This window comes from Tachysurus vachellii, chromosome 9 (genome assembly GCF_030014155.1).
Source record: "Tachysurus vachellii isolate PV-2020 chromosome 9, HZAU_Pvac_v1, whole genome shotgun sequence".
Taxonomy (NCBI): domain Eukaryota; kingdom Metazoa; phylum Chordata; class Actinopteri; order Siluriformes; family Bagridae; genus Tachysurus; species Tachysurus vachellii.
The window spans coordinates 19,249,424-19,269,379 of record NC_083468.1 but is presented as its reverse complement, the minus strand read 5'-3'; the positions used below and the strand labels follow the sequence as shown (position 1 = coordinate 19,269,379).

General features: G+C 41.4%; 1 protein-coding gene across 3 annotated transcripts in view; it reads right to left on the bottom strand.

Annotated features, from left to right (window-relative positions):
- The window catches only part of tspan9a (tetraspanin 9a), a 185,123-nt gene that overhangs the window by 140,818 nt on the left and 24,349 nt on the right, over window positions 1-19,956 (bottom strand). The window contains exon 3 of one of the 3 annotated variants that reach the window (XM_060878123.1): window positions 2,986-3,239. The exons of the other annotated variants lie outside the window; for them this stretch is intronic. The gene's annotated coding sequence lies outside the window, so the exon portion shown is untranslated. The remainder of the gene's footprint in view (window positions 1-2,985; window positions 3,240-19,956) is intronic. 3 annotated transcript variants of the gene reach the window in all.

The following is a 19,956-nucleotide window of genomic DNA, read 5'->3' as shown; positions in this document are numbered from 1 at the left end:
AAGGTCATTCATGATAACAATCGATTTGTTATTCTGTTAATTTTGAGATTGCCTGCAGACAGTGAAGAATAAAAAATACGTTCTTCATTGATCACCCAACAGTCTGCAATATGAACCAGGATTTGAAAAGCAACACAAAGAATCCCCACTCCCTAAGCACCTAAAGAGCAGATGGCAGGCTGATTGAACAGCATGAGCCGTGCAATGTAAACTCTGCAAGATTGAGAGAAAGACAGAAAAGATATTAGGGGCTGCTGCTGCCAGCAACGTTAAGGTAATTATTTGCCCGTAGCATTTTATTGTGGTATCTAAGAACAGTGCAGAATCCCAAGGCATCGTAACCTTATCAGTCTATCGTTTTTAATCAAACTCAGCCTGGTCAGAGTGCTCATTGTCCTTAACTTCACTTTCTTTAATAAAATATACAAGATGCCCACAGACAAGCTATTCTGAGCAACCCAGTTTCTTTTCATATTACTTTTAAAACTAATGTCAGCACTCCTAGCTGGCTCACCGACACAGGCCAATTTTACAGATTTGGTCAAACAATACAGTGGATATGGTAGCTTAGTGGTTACATTGTTGGCCTTCTGAATGGAAGGTCATGAGTTCAATCCCTGCTTTAGCAAACTGTTATTGCTGGGCCCCTGAGCAAGACCTTAAAACCTCAAATGCTCAGTTTAAAATATAAGTATAAAAAAGGGAAGTCTTCCAAATGCCATTGATAAACAAGTACACGAACAGTGCTTTTTGGATGCTAATGACAAATTTCATTAACTGATTATTCATAGTGACCATTTCCATATTTGAGCCGGATCCCCGATTTGAATTTTACGCTCCTGACTCTCTTGTCATTAGCACATGACATATTTCATATTGTCTAGCAAAATCTGCAGGTTATTAATAATGCATAATATTATACGATTACTTAAATGAACCATTAAATCACTGATGGCTGCTATTAAACAGAGTGAGTAAATCAAGGCACTTGATGGTCCTCCTTTCATCATCGCATCCATGAGCTATGATGTTTCAGCAACACCCCTTCTGAGTAGGTTCTCTTCTCTACCCACTGACCCTCAACAGATCTGATAAGAGATGGGAGTTTTTTTGTTCCCTGGAGGTTTGATGAAGGGATTAGCACCTCAGCCAAAAGGATTACAGCACTCACCATCCATACCAATCACTCAGAGACCGGAGTCTTGATTTATTAAAAGTCTGAGTGCGTATAAAAATTTGTAAAACTGATAGTATCCACCAACACCTAGCTGATTTACCAGCAGGAGCTATGGAGGATTCATCTTTCATGTGAGTAAAACAGCATGTGTTTAATCAATTTTGGACCTGTAGGTAGAAATGTACCGACGTCCAGAAAGGCAAAGCTTTATATATAAATTTATTTATTTAAATATCAATATAACAAAGCCCATTTTCTGTTTATGGCCTTTCTGGACTTCCATACATTTCAAACTAAATATGGAAAAACTACCTGTGTTTATGTAAATTAATTAATGAGATTTGCTAAGCAGGAAAGTCAGTTCAGGATTGAAGGGCAGATGTTAAATTTCTCTAAATAAAACCAAGCCTTTTAGACTTGCATGTGTTAGGAGTAAAACTGCCCAGGTTGTCAGATTTAGTTACCAAGCATGTGCTGGAATGCAAACTACATTATATCTGACACATGTCATTCCCTGCATGATGCATTCTAGACTTTTTCATCAAAGTCTTTATATAGAGTTATTTTTTTTTAGCTAAAACTAATAGCTGAAGATACTCTTTTGTACCATGTGCTATTTCTTTGCTTAACTGAAATACAAAAAGGTTTTTATAATTTTATAAAGGTTCTTTTAATTTTTATGTTTAATGTTTAACGCATAATTGATATCTCTATGTGGTGTATTCCATTGCTGCAAAATAAATTGCCTCCCAATTGGGACAAAAAAGGTATAGTTTTGTTAAGAATTCAGGCTTTGAAAACTTTTTTCACAATGGCAGTCGATTTTTCACCAGTGAACCATCACATTATACTTTCTAAGACCTCAGATTTAAAAAAATATTTTTATGTCAAGTCAGCTGTAAGAAAATCATCAGTAAGGAAATGTTCACTCATTTCAGCAAAGACAGCATTTAAACAGAGACTTAAAAAGGTTTTCAAGGGTTTTCAATGGTGGGGAGAATTTCCAGGGGATTGAATTGATCATTCAAATCCTGATGATGGAGGACATCCATGGCAAGGAATCTAAGAGGATAAAATTATCTATGCTTAGTCAGAGTGATGGCAAAAGCCAATTGTGGGCATGTATGCTAAAGAGGGCAGATAGCATGTTCCTCTGAGTGTGTTCAGCTGAACTGTGATGCAACATGAGAAGCAGTTTAAAAAGATGGCATGGCAGACTTCACATGTCTTAGAGGAATCCAGTCATCTCCCTCCTGACACAGACAGGTCGTGTGATAGAGCCGACCTAGCTAGTTGAGGAGAAAAATCACCTTACAATCATAATGTACAGTGTTATTTACATACTCTTTTGTCTTAACTTTATATTGTATTTTAAAGTTTACCAGTGTGACTCATGGGCATTTTACTTCAGAATATACTAGAACTCTAATTTGGATCTCAGTTTCAGTCTTAAACTTCGAGCAGCGATTAAAGCTCACCTAGTAAGTACAAACAGCGCCTTATCTTATTTTCCATGGGACATTATTCACACAATTATTCGTTGTAAATTACCTGCAAGAAGCCCACAGACTGTGGGCACACAAATTAGTACTCATTATATTGTATCTGAAGCTGCTTCTACTACCTCGAAATCTCAGTCTCATTACTGCAAGGAGAAAACGATTCTGTGCTCTCCCCATATCTTTTCTAATCATCTATCCAACACACACACGCACACACACACACACACACACACACACACACACACACACACACACACACACACACACAAGGCACTGACCAGTGCAAAACAATTCGTCTGCTCTTACAAGGAATTTCCTTCCTGATCCACCATGCAATCGATGGCATCTGTGAAGCCAGCTTAGCCAAGATTCCTACGCTTAGCCAAAAATGTTTAGTGCTGACCCAAGGCATGTGTGACAGCAGGTGGGGGTGAACTGGAGTGCTGTCTGACCCCCTCTTGTTCCCTTTAGTCCAATCCAGATAGATGGCAAGGAACTGTGTGCACAGGGTGCGAGTGAGAGATAGCTAGAGGATGAGAGGTCGGCAACTGCAAACCCTCCTGAAATCACACACAGGAGCATGACATCACCGACCAAGCACGACATGACCTTCTGCAGACGGAGATCATCAATCATCCATTTACATATGGAGATCTTATAAGGCTTTGTCTGATAATTTGAAGATTTTTATAGGGGCAAAGCCGATACAGCTTACATTTAAAAAAAAATGTTATATGTGAACGTTCTTGTGTATATTCAGTTGCATGTACAGACCATTCTTATTAAATTAACTCATGTTTTGATGTTTGAAATTTGAATCTACTAGTATTGTATAACTCATTTTTTATATAAAAGTTGATAGTATATATAGCAGGAAATTGGGTACACATTAATCACAATGCAATGTGTTGTAATTACCAGATGTTTTATCTTGCCACCAACTAAGTTGCCTATTCAAACAGCATCTTAAAACCATGACAGACTCTTGGCAGTTGTTTGAATTAGTAGTAGATCAAGTAGCTGACACAGTGTGTATTGTTCTCTACTCAGTTCAGAAATAAAACAGAGAAGAGCTCTTCTGCTTGGTATAACAAGCAAGCTATGAAATAAGCAGAACATCCCTAAAAAATACTAATGAATGCTGTTTAAGCCTAAATTTAATGTCTTTTTTATAGTTACAATAATTATTGGGATCCATGCTAACATTTACTGTATTATCTCTATAACCCGGTTTAGATCCCTATGCACAGTACTTGCATTGTCTCACTCACAACACTATTTCAGACAAACATATTCAATAAGTCCGATACTGAGGGCAAGATTCACTGCAAAAGACATAGAATTTTACAGAATCTGACAGATCTGACATATTTTCAGATCTTACTGACTGGCATAATATCATATTTTGTGAATGCTTGTTATGTTGGCTGACATGACACAGAGCTGAGTTTCATGTAATCTTGTATATCCTCTGCTAGTCAAAAGTTTCTGTGCACATGGAGTTCCTTAAGTCCTGAAATAATTTCATTACTTTTAACTCCAAGGACCAAATAAAAAACTACATATAGCAGCTTATTTATTTTAATGAAACCTTAATTATATAAAGTAGTCACTCTCAGATCCTAATGGGACTGTAAAGAAGTTGTTTATTAAAGGAACTTTGCTGGAATGGTTTGGGTTCTCTTGTCTCCTTAGAGCTGACATATTCAGACTTTTCACCCATGAGGACTTCTTACCAGTTTTAAATGAACTTTTGCCCCAGTACTCAAATGTGTACAGAGCATACATATAAAAAAAGGCAAGTCATTTCATTTGCCTGGGGCTTCTGTTGCCTGTAATTAACCGGGTTATAAAATAAAATAAAATAAAATAAAATAGAACCACATGAAATGATTACATTTACAACACAGCAAACTTGACAACCACAAAAAGGATTTGCTCTTTTAGGAATTGTAAATGCAATGAACAGTAAAACAAGCATAACACAGTAAATGTTTTAAATTAGTTTTCAAATGTCTTGTATAAACTGTGAAATTGTTCCACACAGTTAACCTTTCCACCGTTGATTTGCTGCTCAAAATGTCAAGTGCTGGAGAGCAAAACAAACAAACAGCTTTTTAAACCACTGTGTTATTAATATTACAGTTAACATTACTGCTAAGGATTTGACACCTTGGCTGCATTGGCTGCATTTTTTGCTTTTCAGATGCAAAGAGAAAAAAAAGAAAGTGCAGCTTTTAACCATTGGCATACCTAATAACTACAGATAACTGATGTTAGTTATATATAGTACCTATTTAATTATAGCTATATATTTATAGCTACATTGAAAACTGTGTTGTGATAGGATCACGAGGGAAAAACTTTATATATAAGATATATATAAGATGGGGAGGGACTAAGGCTTAATGTTAGAGTTAAAAACAACTGTGCAATTGTCAATCATTCTCAATTTATACATCGATTGGTTCATATTTTATTATTATTATTATTATTATAAATGAATTTTATTATTATGAAAAGAAAACAGCTATATTACAAATACACACCAAGATATATGCCACAAAGAAAATAGGTAGCAAGGCAATGATAATGTACAAAAAATGCTGTTAATTTTATTGTAATATGAAGAATATAGAATAGTGTGTGTGTGTATATATATATATATATATATATATATATATATATATATATATATATATATATATATATATATATATATATATGCATTAAACATAGAAGAGTAGACATACTGTAAATGTAGCTGAGAAATAAATATATTATTTTAAATTATATAAATGACATATTATATATTTTAAATGTAATTCTATAAATATATTATATTGTGTTTTTTTCCTGAATTATCCCAACCTATAAGACAAGGCAGATATTTGTGCAGCTTGAGTAAAGGCTATTAATATAGAGCTCTGAACTTCTAGTCACACCTTCAGCTATAGCCTTACACAGTGCACACATGCTATAATCTGACTGACAGATACGCTGTACATGATATAAGTAACTTGTATTACTCTCTCACCCTCATCAGAGAGTCACACTGGAGACATTGAGCTTCCTGGTGCAGTACGCTCTTCAGGGAAAAGCATTTCCAGGATGAATTACATGTTCACTTCAGATCACAGCTCCACTTGGGTTTGTTAGCGGCACTGGGAGGCTGTGGCCTGGCTGTGTTTGAGCTGAGAGATGGATTGTGAAAGTCTCAGCAGGCACAAACATTAATAGCTTCTCCTCAGGTAGCTGCATGTAGGAGTCCAACATACTCTCTTTGCTTTAATGGGAAAATGCTTAATGGAAAAAAGGCTAAAGAGGAACAGCAGAAGGATGCAGGGGTGTAGGGAGATAAAAATGGAGGTTGTTGCCACATAAAATTTGGGAGAGGTTTTTAAAAGGTGCTTGTTGAGCTGCACATGACTAATAGGGCTAGCTGATCTATGGCCTGCTTTGTATTCCAGTGTCTCTGGACATACAGTATGCAATATGGCCAAAAACATGTGGAAAACTGTGGAAAAGTTCTTCAATACCAAACCATGTCTTTATGGACACTTGCTTTGTGCACAGGTGCACTGTCATGCTGGAACAGGTTGGACCATTTAATCCCAGAGAAGGGACATCTTAATGCTAAAGCATAAGACATTCTAGACAACTGTCTGCTTCTAACGTTGTGGTGACAGTTTGGGGAAGGCTTACATAATGCTGTGATGGTCAGACATCCACATACATTTGGCTATATAGTGTACATACCAACACTATATGGACACACTATTGAAAACTTTGAGCATACTCAGTGGTCCCTATTATAGTCTTTATATAAACATATAATCAAATGGCCATCCACTGTTTCCTTTTTTTGTAGTATGAAGAAAATCCCTCATGAGGAACAGCTCTCCCTTCACTTCCTTATTTATGTGATGACCGCAGTGACAATCAGCAGAGATGTCTGCCCTCTCTGGTTCTGAAAGCTTTATTAGAAGTTGGGCCGACATTTGATTATGTTCCAGGAACTGGCAGTTTCAGGATGATCAAAGTCCCTGGCAGTGCCCAGTAGGGTGCCCCAGCAAAAAAGAAAAAGAAAAGGTCAAAGAATAAAACGTTAAAATGAGAGCCACAGTTTTTGTATGCCACAGTACAACCAAGCTTTAATTGATTTAATCAGTGAAGTAGTTAGTCATGTATATAAGACATAAGAGAGCCTCCTGAAACGGTCAATATTTCATCACAAACTGGATTGCTTAATATATAGCTTCTTTAACAAGCCACAGCCCATAGCACCTTGCTGCTTTTCATGTGCTCATCAACATAAAGTATGACGATTTGACCTGATTTGTCAAAATAATTGAATCCTTGTTCAAATGTGGCTTTTAACACCAGTACTATATCAAACTGATGTCGGATAGAATAAAGAGGTGATTAAATATTTCTGATTAATGACGACTGACATCAGTGTAGTCCTCCAGTTCAACCGTGAGCTACGGTTACTCTTTGTGTGGAGTTTCATCTCATTTCTGTGTGGATTTCCTCTTGTGTTTCCTCCATTTTTCTCCCAAAAAACACGTTGGTAAATGGACTGGCTACTCTAAATTGCTGCTACTGTATGTGCGAATGTGTGAGCATAGAGCCCTGTAATGGACTGGCATCGAAACGAGGGTGTATTCCCACCTCATGCACAATGTTCCAGGTACAATATGAGCCTGTTGATGATAAAGCAGTAACTTAAAATGAATGAATGAATGAATGAATGAATCAACGAATCAATGACAGCAATGTCTGTAATAATGGAAAACACAATCTGGTCACTGGTTTATGTCTAATGAGTATAGTATACATTCCATTTTTGAGTGTAAATATCATCAGATCCTGCTTAATAGATTTCTCTCCTTCAACAGCAAGTTGTGTAAGAACCTCTAGCTTGATAAACAATTAGTATTGTACCCTTGCAACTGGCAAAATCCAGATAGGGTATGTGGGTAGTAGAATAAGATCAGCTGCATAACTACCTGCATAACTATTTTCTTATCTCTTCCTTGCCAGGTTATTCTTTTACACCACACTCTGATCCCAGGGCCATGGGGACGCCAGGCCCGAGGCATGCAGTTTCTATTTCCATGCCCCAACCAGCCTTGAAGGGAGGCTGTATGGAAACGTGGCAAGGACTGCATACAGGAACTATTAATGCCATGTATCACATCTCCTATTTAAATGCTCCCCATTAATGCTGATATGGACTGAGCCAGCCTTTTCCAAGCAACGCATCATAATATTTAGCACCGTTTCAGCGCCACAAGGCCTCCGGCTCCACATTTGCTCACATGTCGCCTCTCTGCCGAATGTCGGGGTCATGATGATGAGTCAGGCGCCTCACACACACACGTGATACACTTGCTGCCTGACACTCAGCCACTGTTTGTCCTTTACACATCCTAGTGACCAAAGTGTGTGTCAGTTAGATGGGGACTTCCTGCAGAGATGCTGCAACAAAGAAACCAAGCCAGGCCCAAGTGTGGAAAATGGTACAGCAGAAACACACTCAGCAGATTAAAAACAAAAGTGAGATTTATGACTTTGCCGTTGTTCGGTTGCAGGTTTAAGACTTATGCCTAGCTGAAAGTTCATCCTGGCCTCCCGCAGCATGACCTCACTCTATCGCAAAAGAGATATGTGACAGACTCTTTGCTTTTGTAGAGAAAAAAGTTCCACAGCATGATTGCACTAAAATGCACCAGAACAAGAGGCTGAATTTCAGAGAGCACCACTGAAAAACGAGGACAGACCACCCTTTGGTGTTAGAAACAGTATGACTGGAACCCAGTGGTGTCCCATCTCAACTAGTGCCTATTCAAAAAACACTTAAAGTAGCACAGATAGGTTGGACGTCTTCCAAAAAAGGTTTATAAAAACACACACACACACACACACACACACACACTCAGTGGGTTTCCTTTTACTCAAAGATGGATGACCAACCCAGATTTCTTTACATGATTGCAAAGTAAATGTGAAATATATCAGGAGTAATAAAACAATGGATGGGTTTGTGTACAATCTCCAAGGCAGCAGAGGATGCTGCTGAATAATGTCACTTAAATCTGGGCTAGACCTAAAACTTAAATATGTTCTATTACTAAAAAAACTAAACCTTATTAAATGTTGTTCTAGTTTTACATCACTGCCAATAACTAAAGAACTTTCTAGTTATACTCAAGTTCAGATGAAATCCCAGTATAAAGTGACACATGTCTTACTAAAGACAAAAACAGTATTTATTGTCATTTATCTACACTGCTAATCACATTGCTATGATGTCATTTCTATAACAGGTTTTCTCTGACAACCTGAACCCTAGTCCTTTGAGACAAATCAGGGGTTTTATGTTAAAGTGCTCTATTATCACTCTTATTGTTTCTATAGTACCAACTGACACAGGACTTGTAAAGTAAATGCTCCACGTCCACTAAACAAAAAAAGCCTTTGTCATTTGTCTATAACAAGACTATAAGCTGCTGTTTGAGAAATGGTTATAACTTATAGCTAATATTAGTCATTCTACAACATTAAATATAAATATAAATGAACAAAAAAATGCATGCAAAACACATTTTATAAGGAACTCGGGGTCAGAGTCAGCCATGACAGAATGCCTGTATTTGTCATGTAAGCATTACAGTACAGTGAAGTTAATTTATGAATTCTGTGCACTATAACTCATGTCTGCTTGAAAGCAAAAGCCTCCCTCTCATGCAATTTTTTTTGGTTTAGGATCCCAGTCATGATGCAAACCTCTAACAATCTCCGCAAATTCTGGGAAAATACTTTTAATTTTTTTTTTAAACTAAATTATTATTTGGAGCTATAAGCTTTGGTGATGTGTGTTGGTGTCAAGTCGTTAGGATGTGTGAAAGTGACGAAAGCCCTTCAGGTAACATCCTGACAGCAGTTATACGCTTAACAAATTTCTGCATGCACTGCCGTGATCTTTCAATCCGCTCATCCATCATCGGCTGCTTCACAAAGCCCGGTCTCTGGTCTCTGCTCCACATCCAAGTGCTCTACACATGCCTTTATACACATCTACATCCACACACACAAAATATTTGCTGAATTTACAGACAAATACATGCTGTCATTCAGTTCGTCTGCACACAAGGATGTGGTATTTTGATGTATATTTAATATACTGTACGCACTGGCTGCTCACAGAGGCAAAAAAAAAAAAAAAAAAAAAAAAAGGAACGTTTCAGCCTGGGGAGCACTGAGGGAATGTGTCTTCCCATCTAGACTTTTTGTCATGAATTGAACATAAGGAAGAAAGTAAGAAGAGTGACTGGGTTAACATACTACTGAGCCAAACGATGGAAACACGGGAGACAGACTGATCTGCAGATATCATTGTTCTGCTGTCTGTGACAACCATTTATGCTGAAATATATTCACTTACGCTGACTTTCTCACAAAGAAAACTCACTTGCTTTTTCTGCCTCAAATATCATGATATCGTAGCCAGCTTGCACAGTTTAGCTTTTGGCATATTGTCAGTCAGCCTTGCAGTTAGGTCAATATTTAGGTAGCATTTCCAGCTGCATTAGCTAGTTATCAATCTAGCAAAAAAAATTCAAACAGCTCACCACTAAACAAGCTGTAAGGAATTTAGATGCAACATTAAGGTGTAGCAAGGAGTAAAAAAGTTGTAGATACAGTAAAAGTATCATTAACAAGGACACATGTACAGTATGTCACTGGGAATTATACACAATACTATGCTTGACTACGCAGCACAAATTGGCCACCGGCCGAATGTAAAGGCTAGAGCCGTGCCAACCAAACGTCATGCAATACGCCAGCGTGTCATGCCATATCCTCCGGATAGATAGAGTAATGTTAGCAATGTCTTTTTGAGGCTGAGAGAGCAAGAAGTCTTGGCTCTCATGCATGTTGTATGAAATACAGACAGCTCTACATGCAGGATCATCAAATGGCAGCATGTGTGTTTTTTCCGGTGCCAACTCATGTCCTCCTACTTTACAAAACAAAACAAAAAAAAAGGTGTTGAATTATGACCTACCTATAAAAAGAGCTACTGCAAAGCACATCCACAGAATCTAAACACACACACAGAGAAAGAGAGAGCGAGAGAGAGAGAGTGTGTGTGTGTGTGTTTGGTGTGTTTGTGTGTGTGTGTGTGTGTATTCACAGAAGAACAGCCGATATCTTTGCTATCATTAGAAATTTATGCTGAAAAAAGTACTGTTAGGCCAAATTGAGGTGAATGTCAGGAGTGAAAATGTGAGTAAGGAAAGTGAGGAAGAGCTGGTATTGAAAAGTGGAAACACAACGCATTAAGTTTTCATCCTAAAGTGTTTTATTCGACTTGTACAACAGCAATTCACCAAGAAATACATGTTTAAGTTATTAATTAACAACATATTATGCAAATGTCTCATGATATGAACTAGAAACAGTTAAAGCAAGACAAGCTAACTCGTGTTATTATTTGAATTCCAAAAACTAAAAACAGTCCTCTCTCTCTGCTTCTGTTTGTTTCTCTCTTTTAATATCGGTACAAAAATGCAGCAAGTCGTGTTACTGAAAAAAAAAAGAAGTCCTCTGATCTAAAGGCTGTCCTTTAACTTTAAAGCGCTAAGCCTAAAAACTCCTTCACCAGATTAAAATAGATTTAATGTTTAGATGTTTTTTAAAAGCTTTTAAATTAGATTTACATTATATGCAGTTTCCTGTGACAGAACACATTGTGACAGAATATTTAAAAGTCTTTAAAAGATTTTTCAAGGGTTTCCTTTGTTCTTTCTGTGGGTGTGAAGATGCTGAAGAAGAATAAATAATTTGCTAAAAAACACTGATTACACCTCTCTGTGTGTAAGTGAAAGCTGCACTAGCATAATTAAGGTCTTCCATTGCTTTACCTTTAATTGGATTTAATGAGGAAGACAATAAAATCAGTGGCCAGTAAATTTGAGCCCGGTTCTGATTGGTAATTCTTGCACCCAAATGGTTCATTGTGCTAATGGCCTTGTACTTTATTTCATCCCCAGTCCCAGAGCTGTTAATCAAGGAATCTGAATCAAGGCAACATCAATGTGACTCACAATCACTTTCTTTTCTTGTACAGCTCTTCAAAATATGACCATTAATGTAACATTTGAATTAAACATAACGTTTATGTTGTGTCTTCATGCACAGAAAAGTTGCTCTATCCTCCCCAAAAATGTAAAGGTGCACAAATTACCATTCGTGTGAAGAAAGCCATGGTCACATCTGCAGAACTGAATCCCATCAAGATTTAGATGAGTTTGTACAAAATTAGATTGCTCTCAGTCATCGTCTGTGACAAATTTCTACTGCAACAACTGCCAGCTTTATAGGTTCCCGTCATCATTCCTTCAAGGCATAAGATGCCACTAGAGCTTCAAATATAATTCTCATAGTACACAAATGCAGTGCGTTTGGATTCAGTAGTGCGTCCTTAATTAATACAAATATACACACACTCAGACATTTGCCTCTGGCCAAGCATGACTGTATTGAAACAACAATCAGCTTCGTACACAGCAAAGTATCAACCTGTGGACATGAAAAAATTAAAAGTAAACAGATAAGGTAACAGCTGAATAAATGTTCATTTATTCGAATCTTGATCCTGACTTCAGGCTAAATCTGACAAGTCTATTGTGCTGCAATGTTAAAGCCCGACTTTCTAAAGAGTCTGTAAAGAATTTAGTGTGTAGCCTTTAGACTTAACACAGTGTGTGGCCCAAGTGCCAAATATAAGAAGAGAATAATACGAGCAAGGAATTACTTTAACTATTTTTTACCAGTACATTAGCACTGACTGGAAATTGACCTATCAGTCATTTTCAATCAGAATAAAGGAGTGAAATATTTTATCGCCACAAGTCTGATATAAAATTAGTCAGGACACGTCTAATCAGTTGTTGGTTTTCGGTGTGAGATGTCTTTGGGGATAAGCAAAAAGTTTAAGTGGTTGAAGATACCACTTTCACATTTTACATGCTTATGAACAAATACTTGAGGAATACATAAAAGTCTTTAAGATTTGCTGAGTTTCTTTTTGGGGCTGTGAGGATGCTGAAGAAGAATAAACACTTGAGAAGAAGAATAAATTCACAAGTGTCATGTTACCTGATAACACGCTATAAAGTTAAAGCAGTTAAGCTAACATGTGGACATAAAAACAGCAGCTAAGATTTCCTATAACAGATGATACCTATAGCAATAAATGCTCCACATGAGAAACGAATGAAATGCCAAAAACAATCAGTAATATGATCAAACAACAGTGAGAATATTGCACAGCCTTGATTAACTACCTGAGAGAATAAAAGCAATCCGGAACTTTGAATCTGTATTTGTGCAATAACGAAAGAGAACACAGATGCTGTTGTTTACGGATTCTTACTTAATAGGGCAGTAAATATGCTTTAACATCTCTGGAAAGGAGACAGGATGACAGCAGGCTTCGGTATTAATATATGTGCTTGTGTTATAACTCTTGAAACTTCCAGTCATTAATGCTCTAAAAGATAAGCAAATCAACATGCAGACAGCAAGCCGGGCTATCTTCAAGCTACCGTATGTGGAAAGTATGATCCCTCACTTGTGTCACCTTGATGTATGACTGTAAGACTCAACACATTTAATGGGGCCATAAAAGGCATGGTAATTCTGCCAGGCCTGATAATAATAGACTTACAGCGCCATCATCAACATAGTTTTGATTTAAAGCTCGCCAAACAGTCCGTCCAGTGAGGGTGCGCTCGTAAGCCTTGACCTACTGGCTAGACTGATGCACCGATGCCGCGTGGCCTCATTTCCCACTCCGACATTGGAGCAAAGAAGATACTATTCTCGGATCAGCGCTGCTCTTAGCTAATTGGTGTGGTACAGGTGTGACCAAGCCAATGCACCAGTGCATGATTTCTGTAGAATTCCAAATGGGATGGAAAATCACGCCTGAAATACAATTTTAGCAGAAGCAGCAGATGCAACAGATGCTACATATCCAACACAGAGAGCTTCCTATTATCTTTAGAGCCGTTTGCAATGTGATATATCCTGCCATTTGGGCTCGGTGTGGTGGTATGGAGAGGCGATTAATATTAGGGTTGAATATCTTTCTCTCTCTGATCGAGTAGGGCAGTAAGGTCTTCGTGCAATGAAGGCTGGAGCTATATTTACCTCGTTAAAGTGTGGCAGCACATCACGTTGGGATTTTGTTACTTGCCACACACTCACACTCTCACCAACTTTAACGAATGGACATATGCACAGGGCACGATTCTTACACCATTGCCATTACCCAAAGGTCTGATCAGCAAGGATGCTGAAAGCAGAGACACTGTGACTAATGAGGGACTGGATGACAGTCAGTCATTTTGTTATAAGATCAAGACAGGCTTCTGCTGACCTCTCACTTTTTGTTAAATGGAGCACTTTTAAAAATGCTTAACAACTGAACAGTATCTTTTCTTCTCTGCTACAATTACAGTGGTTCACTCTAATGAACTGCTGAATTAAAATGAGATTTTTACCTTTCAAATGCTCCTTTTTTACCTAATAAACATGAGTCCTGTGTCTGTCTATTTAAGTGGAACGATAAGATTTATTGTAGCCTCGTGTGTGGCAGCCAACACAAAATATACTGAATAGTATTTAGACCTCTTCTGCCCCCCACTGGCTGTATTTGCACCTAAAACCTAATGATGTAAGAGATGTCAGTGTAGTCTTATTGATTCAGACTCTTATGACTGACATGAATAAATGACCCAGAGGAAAAAAATGTGCCTCTACACAGATACCAGATGGACTGCCACCGGCTTTTTCCAATTTCCTCGACTGCAAAGTACGGTTTCAGAAAAGACACTGACAAATATTTTCAGTATTGATTTTGTTACATACTCCCCAAGTGAGACCACTGTATTATTTTTTACAGGATACATGACAGTCATCAAACAGTCAGGAACTGATTTACTGGCATGTTGTTTTAACCATGGAATTAAACTTGCCTTTATTTATATGTAGGAAATATTATAGCTTGGTAAATTTTTTCCTCATTTCAATAGTTATTCTGGATAAATAAGTGAAGATAGTGAATTGAAATGAAGCATTAGCTTGCACAGCTGCTGAAGCAAAGTGCTCACACCTATTATTATAAAGATGCCTTTTTTGGGGGGGCTGAAGATTTATAAGCACCAATGACAACACTGAGCAGAAGAGAAAGCTTTTTCTTTCTAAATACGATGATGCATACTCTTTGCAGTGGACTCTGTCTGTCTGTCTGTCTGTCTGTCTGTCTGTCTGTCTGTCTGTCTATCTATCTATCTATCTATCTATCTATCTATCTATCTATCTATCTATCTATCCAGTCTGTCCATCTGGCTGTCTATCTGATATATGTATATGGATCTGTGTATGTCTGTCTGTCCATCTATCTGTCTATCTAAATGCCTATATATCTATCTGTCTATCGTTTTGTCTATCTACATGTGTATGGGTCTGTGTCTGTCTGTCCATCTCTCTCTCTCTCTCTCTCTCTCTCTCTCTTTCTCTCTCCCCACCTAAAGCTGTAAAGCAATCAGTTTAGCTATCTACCCATTTGACTGTCTGTCTGTCAATCTTATTGTCTGGTACAAGAAAACAGAATTTATAAGTTATATCATCTTTAGCCACTAGATGGAGCCATCCACATGAGGCATAGTCCATTATCCAAGCTCTAGCTCTTTGTGAATGATGTCAGTAAAATTCAGCTGCATCGACCACTGGACTTGAGAACAATTCCCCAGACTCTCCCTCCTCTAACCACTCTTATCCTTCTGAACCCCTCTGCCAGATGTGTTTAGTCTTTATTGTGGATTAATCCGTAGAGTGTATACAATGCTACACAAAGCCTTTAGACTGTGGAAGGTTTTTGGTTTGCCAGATCAGAAACATATGTTCTACTGGGAATCCCAGTAACAACATGGGAAAACAACACTATATTAAGAATAAAGGTCAGTGAATGGTCATCTAGGAGTGACAGGAATAGAAGCAATGCATGCAGAGGGTCAAGCAAGACCAAGTGTAGCAAATCTAGTCTTTTCTAATCCTGTGTCTGATCTAATCAACTTTCCTTTCATAGCCTAGCATTCTTCCATTCAGGAGTCAGTGAGAGGGCAGAGAGATCCTTTATCTCTCTCACACACACACACACACACACACACACACACACGCACACACGCACAAACGCACAAACACACACACACACACACACGCACACACGCATGCACACACACATGCACACACACAATATATGTGTGTTTGTGTGTATACTGTATATATATATATTTGCTGACCTTTCAGCTTGACTGAATCAATGTACAAAACACACCAGATATGATTTCAACAATAAAAAAGGAAATAAAATGTAATACGACCACAGTGCTGTTAGATTCTGAACTTGATTGGTCTTGATTAATTTTTCTTAACTGAACAAAAAACTTAAAATCATTGCTGGGGAGCTTCGGCAAACTGTTATGCAAGTTGATCTCCTGCCGCCATCCGGCGATCACAAAAAAGAGCTTTCCAGCGGTTTTCACCGCTCTAAAAGAGCATTCCTACAAAAAACGCCGTTTTAACGGCGGCGGCCATGCCGCGTCACAACTGTGGCATATGCAGAGTCCCTCTGCATGAGAATGACGGCCATGATGAGTGCGTTTCCTGCCTGGGTAAATCCCACGCTGAAACTGCACTCACTGAGTCCTCATGCTGCTTCTGTGAGAGCATGAGTCTCGCCTCTCTGCGCTCTCGGATCGCTTTCTTTAATGAAAGTGACCCCGCCCCTCACGCCCCCCCGTCCTTTTCCTCCCGCGAGCCGGCCAGGAAGCGACAGCGGGGTAGAGGGGCTCAGCGCCCGGGTTTGGGTGAGCTCACGCCGGCTCGGCGCCCGCGTGCCTCACCCTCCCCAACGAGAGAGCCGTCCCCCGTCCTCTTCTCACGCCCAGAGCAGCGTCCCTCAGCTGAAGTGAGTGACCTCGTCTCATTTGGCGGATCGGAGGACGAGCCGCTTGATGACTCCATGTCACTCGCGGCTTCTGAAACGGAAGACTGGGCCGGTGATTCTAACCCCGCCCACTTGCCGTCGCGAGAGCCCATCGACGCCAAAGCTGGGATGGATGCCGAGCTTCTCCGCATCCTCTCCAGAGCCGTCGAAGATCTCCATCTGGAGTGGGCCCCCCCTGAGGAGCCGACGCGCAGCAGGCTGGACGAGTGGTTCCTGCCGGGAAGCCGCCAGGCCCCCTGCCAGCGTTCTGCCCCGTTCTTCCCTGAGGTGCACGATGAGCTCACAAAGTCGTGGCGCGCCCCCTACTCGGCCCGCCTATGCACTTCCTCTGCAGCTCTCGGCGCAGTAGACGGCTCTCAGGAGAAGGGCTATGAGCAATTGCCGCCCCTGGATGAGGCCGTGGCTGCTCATCTCTGCCCCCCCGCGGCTGTGGGGTGGAAAAGCAAGAGAGCCCTTCCTTCAAAGCCCTGCAGGATGACATCTGCCATGGCTGGCAGAGCGTACACTTCTGCGGGCCAAGCTGCTTCAGCACTACACACCATGGCCATTCTACAGGTGTTCCAGGCAAAGCTTCTCCGTTCCCTGGATGAGTCGAGCCCTAGTGAACCTGCTTTTTGCGACCTCCGCAGCGCCACAGATCTGGCCCTGCGCGCCACAAAAACCACGGCCCAAGCCATTGGACGATCCATGGCCAACCTGGTTGTGCTGGAGCGCCACCTCTGGCTTAATCTCACTGAGATTAAGGAGAGCGACAAAGTGGCCTTTCTAGATGCCCCAGTCTCTCCATCCGGTCTCTTCGGGCCGGCTGTAGAAGGGTTTACGGAGCGCTTCACCGCAGCACAGAAGTCGTCCCAGGCTATGCGGCACTTCCTGCCCAAGCGCTCCACCTCCGCCCCGAGTCGCCCCAGGACTGCGCCGACTCAGCGCCAGAGCAAACCTGTCCCTTCTGCCCCCCAGGTGGCGCCCCCTAAGGAGCAGCACCCAGCTCGCCCCACCAAGCGTGCTAAACCGCCTGGACGTCAGGGCCCCCGGCAGAGGATTGTGCTGGACCCGACGCCCTCTAAATCCTCCTGATCGTTTGGGAAGGAAGAGGAAAGAGCAAAGTCCCGCCACGGCTGGACCACCCCAGAAGCTCTCTCGCCTGCCGGCTATGCGACCTGGGCCCACCGTTGTTGCGTCCACGCAAAGCACTGTTATGACAAACACAATAAAGATTTCACATTTTCTAAAAGAGAGCAATTTTCCTCTTCCACACTTGTCAGTGTTCAGGCCCCTAATCAGTGGCCTGCCACCCGACATTATCCAGCCCCTTGTCACGCGGGCCGAGGCCTGGCAGGCCATCCCCGGAGTGTCCAAGTGGGTGTTGGGAATAATAAAATGCGGCTACTCACTGCAGTTCGCCCGGAGACCCCCACGTTTTCGCGGGGTGATTCCCACTTTGGTAAAGCCGGACGACGCCCAGGTCCTCCGCACCGAAGTGCTGACGCTGTTGAGGAAGGGAGCCATAGAGATGGTTCCTCCCTCAGAAAGCGGGTCGGGGTTCTACAGCCGTTATTTCCTTGTCCCCAAGAAAGATGCTGGTCTCAGACCCATCTTAGACCTCAGACTCCTGAACCTCTCCCTCATGAAACGGAAGTTCAGGATGTTGACACTGAAGCAGATCCTCACGCAGATTTGCCCCGAGGACTGGTTCTTCTCGCTGGATCTGAAAGACGCTTACTTTCACATCCAGATAGCCCCACATCACAGACGATTCTTGAGATTCGCGTTCGAGGGTGTGGCTTACCAATATGCAGTCCTTCCCTTTGGGCTGTCTCTAGCTCCACGCACTTTCACGAAGTGCATGAACGCGGCACTTTCCCCTCTGAGACAGATGGGAATCCGCATTCTGAACTATCTCGACGACTGGCTCATTCTAGCCCAGTCGCGAACCGAGCTAGACCACCACAGATCTGTGCTCCTGAGCCACTTAGAGTGCCTAGGACTCAGGGTCAATTTTGCCAAGAGCTCACTGCTCCCCAGCCAACGTATTATGTTCCTGGGAGTGGTTTTCGACTCAACAGATGCGTCCAACCTGGGTTGGGGCGCTCTGTGCGAGGGCAGACCAGCCTTCGGCTCGTGGTCGCACGAGGACAGCCATCTCCATATCAACTGCCTCGAGATGCTGGCAGTAGAACGAGCCCTTCGATCGTTTCAGGCGATCCTGGAAGGGCGCCACGTCTTAGTCCAGTCGGACAGCATGACAGTGGTGTCCTACATAAATCACCAAGGTGGCATTTCGTCCAGCCGCCTCTACATGCTGGCAAAGCGCCTCTTGGAATGGGCATTACCCAGGTTGCAATCGCTCAAGGCGACACACATACCTGGCAAGTCGAATCTGGGAGCAGACATGCTTTCGCGGAGCAACGTCCCCTCGGACGAGTGGATGCTCCATCCCCAGACGGTTCTCAAAATCTGGGAGATTTTCGGGAAGGCAGAGGTCGACCTCTTCGCCTCAGAAAGCAACTCTCATTGCCCAACTTATTTTTCAAAGGACACAGATGCGCTGGCCCACGACTGGCCCAGCCTCCTTCTTTACGCTTTTCCCCCGATCGCTCTGGTCCCTCAGGTCATCAGACGAGTCAGGGAAGACAGGCACAGAGTCCTCCTGGTGGCCCCACTCTGGAGGAGCCAAGTTTGGTCCTCGGAGCTATTCAGGCTTTCCATGAAAGCCCCATGGCCGATCCCCCTGAGGCGAGACCTCCTCTCTCAGGCGAACAGGACAATCTGGCACCCGCAGCCAGAACTCTGGGCTCTGCACGTATGGTCCCTCGATGGGAGCCTCTGAGCCTCCCCAAGGACGTGCTACATACCATTGCTCAGGCGAGGGCCCCGTCTACGAGACGCCTCTACGCCCAGAAATGGTCAGTCTTCGTTGACTGGTGCTCCGCACGGAACGAAGACCCTGTTGAGTAACGCCTCTCGCGTTGGATAGTCGACGCTTCAACCATGCAAAGTACTTCAGGAAAAACTCTGCAGTTAGTAACATGATGACATGCATTTTTTGTCTTCATAGGAAAATGGAAAGAGACAAAAGACAGACAAAAAGAGAGACTTGTAAGTGAATAACTCTTAATAGCTGTTGTAATGTAAGTAGTAAAAGGAATTAACATTAAATGCAACTAAAACAGATACATACAATGTTGTTTAGT